Below are 8,985 nucleotides of genomic sequence, written 5' to 3' on the forward strand. Positions count from 1 at the left end.
GACAACCAGCGTACATCTGTGTAGAATGGAACATTGGTGAACTGATTATCCATATCTTCTAACTGATTGAATTGACGGTGGTTAAGAGAACGACCTGATATAGTTCAGTCTTTATTACTAAACTAAGCACATGATCCAATTTAAAAAATTTTAAACACAAATTTTGTTGATGAATAATACAGTGGAAATGTGTGAATGACAAATCCGGATGTAAATTCTTTATTTTTGCTTGTAACTTGGCAGCAACACCATTATGTCTGCCAACCATATTCGCTGCACTAGCAGTATCAGAAACCGATCTTAAGAATGCGTGAAAAAAAAATTGAATAATTCGACGTATCTTTACCAGCTTATAACTACTTGAAAAATGTAATTCAAACCCTATTTTTTTTTTTTTTCAATTAAAGTAGTAAAGACCAAATTTTAAAAAAATAACAGGTTTAATAGCAAATTATGCAATATTTGTTTTTTAAATCGGTTTTCTTTAAAAAAAGATTTGAAGAAAATCAATGAAATTTTACTTCGATTATAAAAATTCGATATAAATTCTAAAAAAAAAAAAATCACTTACCTATAAAAATACTATTGAATGTGTAGTTCAATTCTTCATTGTTCAGAATTTATCCATATTTATATTTTAAATTCCATTTATTTTTTAAATAAAAGAATTTTTTAAACGATTATTTGAAAACAATCTTCAAGCGACGCTTACAGGGTAGGTCAGTTCAAGGCTATCCGTGTGTTAAAAAAACTGAAGTTTTGGGCAGGGTATACACTGTGCATCCAAATCATTTTTAATGCTTCTGTTTGAGACCTGCTTCTACATTATGTTAGAGGTCCACAGAACTTTAATGACCTAAAAACTATCAGTGGTCAAATTATGAACACATTCAGAGATGCATGTGCTGCACAGAGACTGCTTGATGATGATAACCACTGGGATGCTACATTATAGGAAGCATCTACATCTGTCTCGGCACATAATTTGAGACATTTGTTTGCTTTCATGTTAACTACCTGTGTAGTGTCTTATCCAACATGACTTTGGCATACAAACAAAGAAGCATTTAGTGGAGATTTCCTTCTTGGGGAACGCAAGCAACATCCTTAGGCTGATATAACTTTTACAGACAAAATCTTCAATACTGCTCTGGTTCATGAATGGTAAAACACTGACAGATTTGGGTCTTACCTCACCTGATAGATCTAATACACATCCTATTGTTACTGCTTGGACACGTGAAATTACCTATCAACCACATGAGCAAGCATCAATTGTTTGGGACGGTATTGCAAAACTAAATAGTAAGCAAATTCATGTTTTTCGAACTGTAGTTAATACTATTGAAGATCAGCAAGGTGGCCTTATATTCCTTGATGCACCAGGAGGAACAGGAAAGACATTTGTTAATAAGTTAATTCTTGCAAAAGTTAGGTCAGAAGGAAAAATAGCTGTAGCTGTGGCATCATCGGATATTGCAGCAACCCTTCTTCCTGGTGGTAGAACAGCTCGCTCCACATTCAAATTGCCATTATCATTAATAAAAGATTCTATTCCAATTTGCCATATAGAATGAGGATCAGATTCAGCTAAAATTTTACAGAATTGTTCCTTGATCATATGGGATGATAAAGCATTTGAAGCTCTAGATAAAAAATTGCGTGATCTCAAGTCACGTGATGTTGTCATGGGTGGCATCACACTTTTATTATCTGGTGACTTCCGACAAATGCTTCCTATTGTTCCACGTGGAAGTCTTGCTTGCATTAAATTGTCATATTTGTGGGAGTACGTCAAGACTGTAACCTTATCTACAAACATGCATGTCCATCTTAATAATGACCCATTGGTTGATAAATTTGTTTCCATACGTCTACAAATTGGAAATGGCAAAATTCCAACAGACAAACATGGTAAAATTATTACTCCAAGTATTGGATCAATTGTTTCCTCGCTTAGTAACAAAGTTTACCCAAATATAGCTGCAAACTATAATCCTCAGTGACTAACAGAAAGAGCAATTCTAGCTTCAAAAAATGAAAAAAAGTGAAAAGCTGGTTTTCCTGAAGAAGGGGAAAAATGTCTTTCTTGTAAAATCCATATTTTTTGTCCAGTTGTCTTGAAATGGGCGATGATCAAGTTTTCTTTTCTTTTCGGCCATAACAAACACCAGGGCTATTCTGAAAATATAAATAGGCTTAATTACACAAACGTCAATTAACCAAATTATCCTCACCCTTGCTGTGGAAAACCATGATACATTTTAATAAAATTTGTGTACAAAAATTATGTACAGGGTGTCCCAGAAGTAGTCTAAAGGTTTTGATTAGCTTCCATTCGTGCCGCTTAACAATGAATGAATCGACAATCATCTGCAACTCGTATGACTACGTCATCGAAGCCTGTGTGACGCCAGTACTCCTTTCTCACGGTTTCATTGGCTCCGACAGCGCATGTAGAATCAATTTTTCTTCTCCCCTTTGCTCTCGCCCATAGAATTGAATTTTGTTTAAGTTATTCTCATAATAGGCGATCCAATTCTATATTCTCGGCTATATCAGAGCTTGGGAGCTGGGGGCTCGGCGTGCCATTGAAAATTGCTTGGTGTGGCATGCGTGCCATAAGTTGCCGACCCCTGTTCTACATGATATCAATACAACATGCAGCTTCAGTGGTTTACAAAATAACTGTGAATGCTTCTATAATCAGATAATAAAATAATAAACGTGATGAAAAGTTTTAAGTTATCCTTTAAAATTTTCATTGAAAATGTTGAATGTTTTTCATATTGAAAAAAAAAAGTCATGAGTACATATCCTCTCATTTATATTTGATTTGATCAACAATGATTCACATAATTTCTCAAATTTACTCCTTTTTCATATAACACAAATGGACTGAAATCACATAAAACTCCTCATGTGCAGTGTACTCTTGTATGACTCTGAAAGGAAGCTATTTTCAGGAAAACTTAGAAAAAGTGCCTTAGTCTGGTCTTAATTTCTCAGGAAAGTGATTCAAACTGTTACAATAGAAAATATTCATTTATATTAGCATTCAACTAGAATGTTTATTCTTGTACTGTAACAATGATAATAATAAGAAAGTAAGAAAAACAAATCGTATATGTGACTTCTGTAAGATACATCATTCCTGAAACTCGTCTAACTCGTTAGAGCTAAAAATCAAACCTTTTATTTGTGAGCACCAAAACAATGAAACGGATGGAATAATTTTTAAGAGCTCTCAGTATCTCCAGAGGACAGTAATTTTGTATGATACAAAACAAATTCAACTTTTGTTCAAGTAAAGGAACTTTAACATTTCCAAGAACGCCATAAAGCATTGTGAGTTTCTAAAAATGTTTAATTAATAATTCACATAGAATCAATGATTATTTCTTCTTCTTATGCGCTTTCTAGATCCAGGTTTTCTGGCCATGGAACATAATCTTTCAGGCAATTCCAAGTTTGTATCACTTGAAATATTTTTCCAAGCTTACTTTTCAATAGTTTTTGGAATATGTTTTTTTTTGTTTTTTTTTTTTTTGTTTTTTTCCAGAAAAAAAAAGCCATCCATTTATGATAGAAAATTGACTTTACTAGTTTCCAGTTCCATATAATGCCTTTCTGAGATCCATAAATTGAATATCAATAAGTTCTTTTAAACTTTTTATCAATTCTTCAGGTCTGACAACTTTCCAGTTTAGATAATTTTTTATGCAATGATTTAATGATTCTGCATTGTTATTTGACCAATTTCTGAAATTATCTTTCCACTTTGGTTTGCAAACATAATTGTGAATGTTTTTCTGGTAATTTATTCATATATGCTGTTAATTTTTTATCAAGTAACATTTTGTTTAGATCCATTAATGATACTTGATATTCGTATTCATTCATGGATTCAGATACGCTATCTTTTTCCCCCAAAAATGTTCATAAAATAATCTTTTTCAACTTTTGATGTATTGTGGTCATTAAGAAAGCGGCTCAAATTCTCTTTCATGTGTCTGATGCAAAGATACCTATTGGAATTGGGAGATACAGAATCTAAAGCTTTAACAATATGTCACACTTACGTCACCTGCACGTCGTCTAGTGGTGGAACGCTCCCTGATCGTTGGTCTTCGGGTCTTTTTGATGAGAATGTCAGTGGCCAGTACCTAAAAGAGACTCGTCGAGCGTTTCTGCAATCATGCCAAACAAATTAAAAAAGACAAGTCGATATTTTTTTTTTTTTTTTTTTTTTTTTTTTTTTTTTTTTTTGATTCAAAATCCCTTGTTATTCATAAAAGGTTACAATCGTCGTTTCGTATTTCACTATTAAGTTAGGGACTGGCCGTTTGTTAACTGCAAAGTTCTTTCGTTTTCGATAAAAACTAAACGGCTACGTGGCAGGGTCAATCGATGAGGCGATCGGCTTTTTTGCTCGTTCGAGCCCAGGGGAGCAGATGTCTCTCTGTGTCTGTCAGTCTTTGTGTGTCTTGCGCTCAAAACTCGCTGCTTATATTGTGGGGGGGCGGGAGCTATATCTTCTGTTTCTCTCATTCGGCCCTTTAGCCAATCAGGATGCCGGAACCGCTGTCACTTAAATCTTCACCAGAGGGCCTATGCTCAAAAAAGGGGCTGTTTCTTCTTCTGTTGGCAATCGAGTAGAATATCTCAGCCGGCAGCGTGTGCCTAATGGAATTTGACGGGCCATTAAAACCAGAATGGTCTCGTTCAATTGATTTTTTTTTTTTTTTTTTTTTTTTTTTTTTTTTTAACAGAATTAGTCCATAAAATATCTGATCTTTTGAATCAATTCTGGTCACTTTTTAGTTTTTATAATTTAACATTGTCAGAAAATATGGACCAACATTAAAAGTTCTATGAATGGCAATTATTGCATTTTCATGATCAGTTATGCAAGAAATGAGATCAGTAATTTGTTCATCAGCATACATTATAATCGCAGGTAAATCATTATCAATTTGTATACTTAAAAGTTTTCAGGATTTTCTTTTTGTTTCATATTGGTAATAACATGAAAATTTTGTATACTAGGAATTTCCATATATATTTTTTGTTGGAAGATCAATATTTTTTTAATTGTCTGAAAATCTTCTGGGTGTGTCCTAACAAACTGACTTGTCAGTAGCTGCAGTCTTTTATATTTCAAATGTTGATTTTTTTTTTTTTTTTAACAGAATTAGTCCATAAAATATCTGATCTTTTGAATCAATTCTGGTCACTTTTTAGTTTTTATAATTTAACATTGTCAGAAAATATGGACCAACATTAAAAGTTCTATGAATGGCAATTATTGCATTTTCATGATCAGTTATACAAGAAATGAGATCAGTAATTTGTTCATCAGTATCCATTATAATCGCAGGTAAATCATTATCAATTTGTATACTTAAAAATTTTCAGGATTTTCTTTTTGTTTCATATTGGTAATAACATGAAAATTTTGTATACTAGGAATTTCCATATATATTTTTTGTTGGAAGATTAATATTTTTTTAATTGTCTGAAAATCTTCTGGGTGTGTCCTAACAAACTGACTGGTCAGTAGCTACAGTCTTTTATATTGATAAAACATCAGTTCGTTGACATTTTTATTTTCACTGTTGATTATAACAGTGATTCATTGTTTAAAATCTGGTGAATGTTTATAATTAATATCATATCTTACTATTGTTGCGATGTTGACTTCTTTTGGCTGTGGCTGAAACTCAATAAGATATCTTTCACCTTTGGACACCTTCCGATAATAAAACATTTCCCCTCTTTTAAATATCATTTTCAAATGTGTCCTCGGATAATAATCACAACGATATGTTTTGGTCTTAAAATTCTCCACAATCATCATAAATTCTTAAACCATTGTGGTGATGCATATTTTCTGATTTTAAAATAAACCTGACAATTATTTTTCATTCCCATAGGAAATTTATAAAGAATTATTTTACTTGAAGCAAATGTCATAAACTTGGTAAACCTTGATACTCCTGCAGTCTTCAGTAAACAGGTCTGCTGTTCAAATGATAATGTATTATTTAAACAGTGTGGTAAATTATCGCACAAATTTTCATTGTTGTTTGTTTATTTATCTCCCCCCCCCCGGTACTTTGCGGGATACTATTTAAAGTATTTGAGTTTGAAACATCTGAAGGAATATACGTTGTGGCTTTTTGTGAACTTTAGTCCAAATCAGAAATGCTATCTAAAGATGATAAATCAGTATTTTGATGAAATTTTTTCATTTGTTGCATCAGCAGAACTAATACTTGGCGATTGTTCAAGTGTAATAAGTGAATTGTTTGGATTATTGTTGGAATAAATTAAAGGTACAAAGTGATTAGGAGACCAAATCCCTCCTTTTGTAATATGAAGAACCCTAACCACATAATATAAATTGAAATGTTAGCATTAATTGCCTCTGGCCTGAATATATGGTTTGATATTAAAAAAATTAATTTCGCATAAACCGTTCAATGGGGTATATACAACATTTGTCTATTTAAAACTAAATAAAGAGCAGCAATAGTTATGTTGTCAGAAAACCTATAGTTTTGTGAACAAACAATCAAAGATTCTTCATACGTGCGACGAATCAAAAGATCAGGAGTTAATAGCTTCATAACTCTTTCTTTATCCAAACACAATAAAATTGTGGCTCAAACTCGTAATTCACAGGCATATCTTTCATCAATAGCAATCGGAATAGCATTGAATAAACAATTACCATCTGGAGAAGATTTAACAGCTACAAATTTATCCATTTTAAACTGTTTCAGAATTTCCATTGATTGCTGATCAATAATAAAGGCCACAGTTTCTAATTTTGGATACAGTTCAAAAGAAGAATAAAACTCTTTCAAAAGCTTTTGATGTTGATGTAAGTCTAGATATTCCATTCAAACCTGAGGTTTCCAAGCGAGCTAAGGAATCATTAAATAAAGACTTACTATTTTCCAGACACTTGCGACCGAAAAAGGAGGAGTCAGATTTCTCCAAAAGTTCTATTTCATTCGATGTGAAACCAAGACATGAATGGTGATTCCAATTTTCACATTTTTTACAAATAATATATTCATCTATATTATTGCTGTAACACAGAACAAATATGCCATTTCTTTTGAATGAAATGTTTTATAATGTCTCTCTCATATATATATATATATGTGTGTGGGTGTATAAATATGTGTGTGTGTGTGGGTGTGTATAAATATATATATTTATATATAAAAGTGTAATTGTCTGTGTGTAGATTTCTCTACCAAACTGCTATGTCAATTTTCGGCCCAGATTCGAGATTTGAGAAAACTTTTTTTAAAATCATTTTCGGCCAGAAATTTGGCTGCCTAGAGGTCAAAGTTGAAAGATTTGACCTTTAAAAACTCTAACAAACTCCTCTGCTAATTTTGGGTCTAAACACTTGAAATTTTAAGTGTAGGTTACTTGAACATGGGTCAAACTTTTTAATTTGATTTGAGCCTAAAACAAATGTTAATGCAGGGGTTCTCAGGCTTGCTTGACCCATGCACCCCTTTTACCATTTGTCAAAGGTTCATTCATCCCCTCATTTCCAAAAAATATTTTTCAAAAATGCATTCTAAATATTATGCAAATATTACAAAAAAACTTTTATATTTCCTAATTTGTATATATACATTCACAACATTATATATGGCTTATGTTTATAATTGAGTTTTATAAATTAAATGCAAATTGGAAATATTGATTGATATACAAAATAGAAATAAAAGCAGAATTTATTTTTTATTTATAATGAATTACTTAAAAAAACAAAAATGAAACTAATGCAATTTAAAAAGATGAGTAAAATAACAAGAAATTAAAATCTGCAATCAATTTAATTCAGAAGATTACGATTCATCAAATGACAAAAACTGATCGTTTTGCTTTGGCCAATTCTGAAATATTCGGAGGAGTGCTTGACACGGCACAATGCAGGTTGTTATCCACCTCTAATCTACTGCGTTGCTTTGTTTTAATCGCAACAAAGTTGAAAAGCCTGACTCACATAGATATGTCGATACAAACGGACACAATGCACGGATAGCTATTTCCGACACTTTTGAGTAGGATCCGCACATCAGAGGCCAAAATTCTGTTATTGATTTTTCATCAAACATATCTCTTGCTTCCGAATCAGTTTTTAGCTCAAGGAATTCATCTTGGCAATCATCTGGAACTCTTTCAACTGGTAATTTGAATGGATTTCTTACTAAATCGAACTCATCAGGAAAGTATCTGCTGAATTCATTTTTCAGTGCTGTCAAATACTGCAAAATTTCATTTTTTTTCAAATTGTGGAAGCATCTTATCTACACCACAAATATCAAGAATGGATGTCAGTTTCTCAAACATAGCTACAATTTTTGTATTGACTTTTCTCTTCCAATTTTCAAGCTTGCTCATAAAAGCTCCCAAGGCATCTACGAATTTTATAATATTTGTATTCCTTCCTTGCATCTGAAGATTCAGTTTATTCAGTTGCTCGAATATATCAACCAAATAAGCAAGACACATAATCCATTCTTCATTGTTTAGCCAGGCAAGAAATTCAGTCTTACTTTGAACCTCGAAAAACAATTTGAGCTCGTCCCTAAGCTGAAATATTCGCTTAGTTACATTTCCTCTTGACAGCCAACGGACGTTTGTGCGAAAAAGAAGTGAATGATGAGTATCATCCATATCATAACATAACTGCTTGAAAAGTCGGGAGTTTAGAGATCCTCCTTTGACAAAATTCACAATTTGAATTATTTGATCCAAAACCTTCTCAAACGGAGCTGGAAGTGTTTTTGAGGCTTTGAGTGCCTGACGATGGATCATACAATGAATGTCTTTCGCTTTTGGAGCTCGCCTTTTCACACATACTTGGAATCCTGATTTTGTCCCTAACATAGCTGGTGCTCCATCTGTACAGCACCCACACATATTATCCCACAAAAGATTTGAGTCGAA

The sequence above is a fragment of the Euprymna scolopes genome, chromosome 10, assembly GCF_053919585.1.
Source record: "Euprymna scolopes isolate OS-2025 chromosome 10, ASM5391958v1, whole genome shotgun sequence".
Lineage (NCBI taxonomy): Eukaryota > Metazoa > Mollusca > Cephalopoda > Sepiida > Sepiolidae > Euprymna > Euprymna scolopes.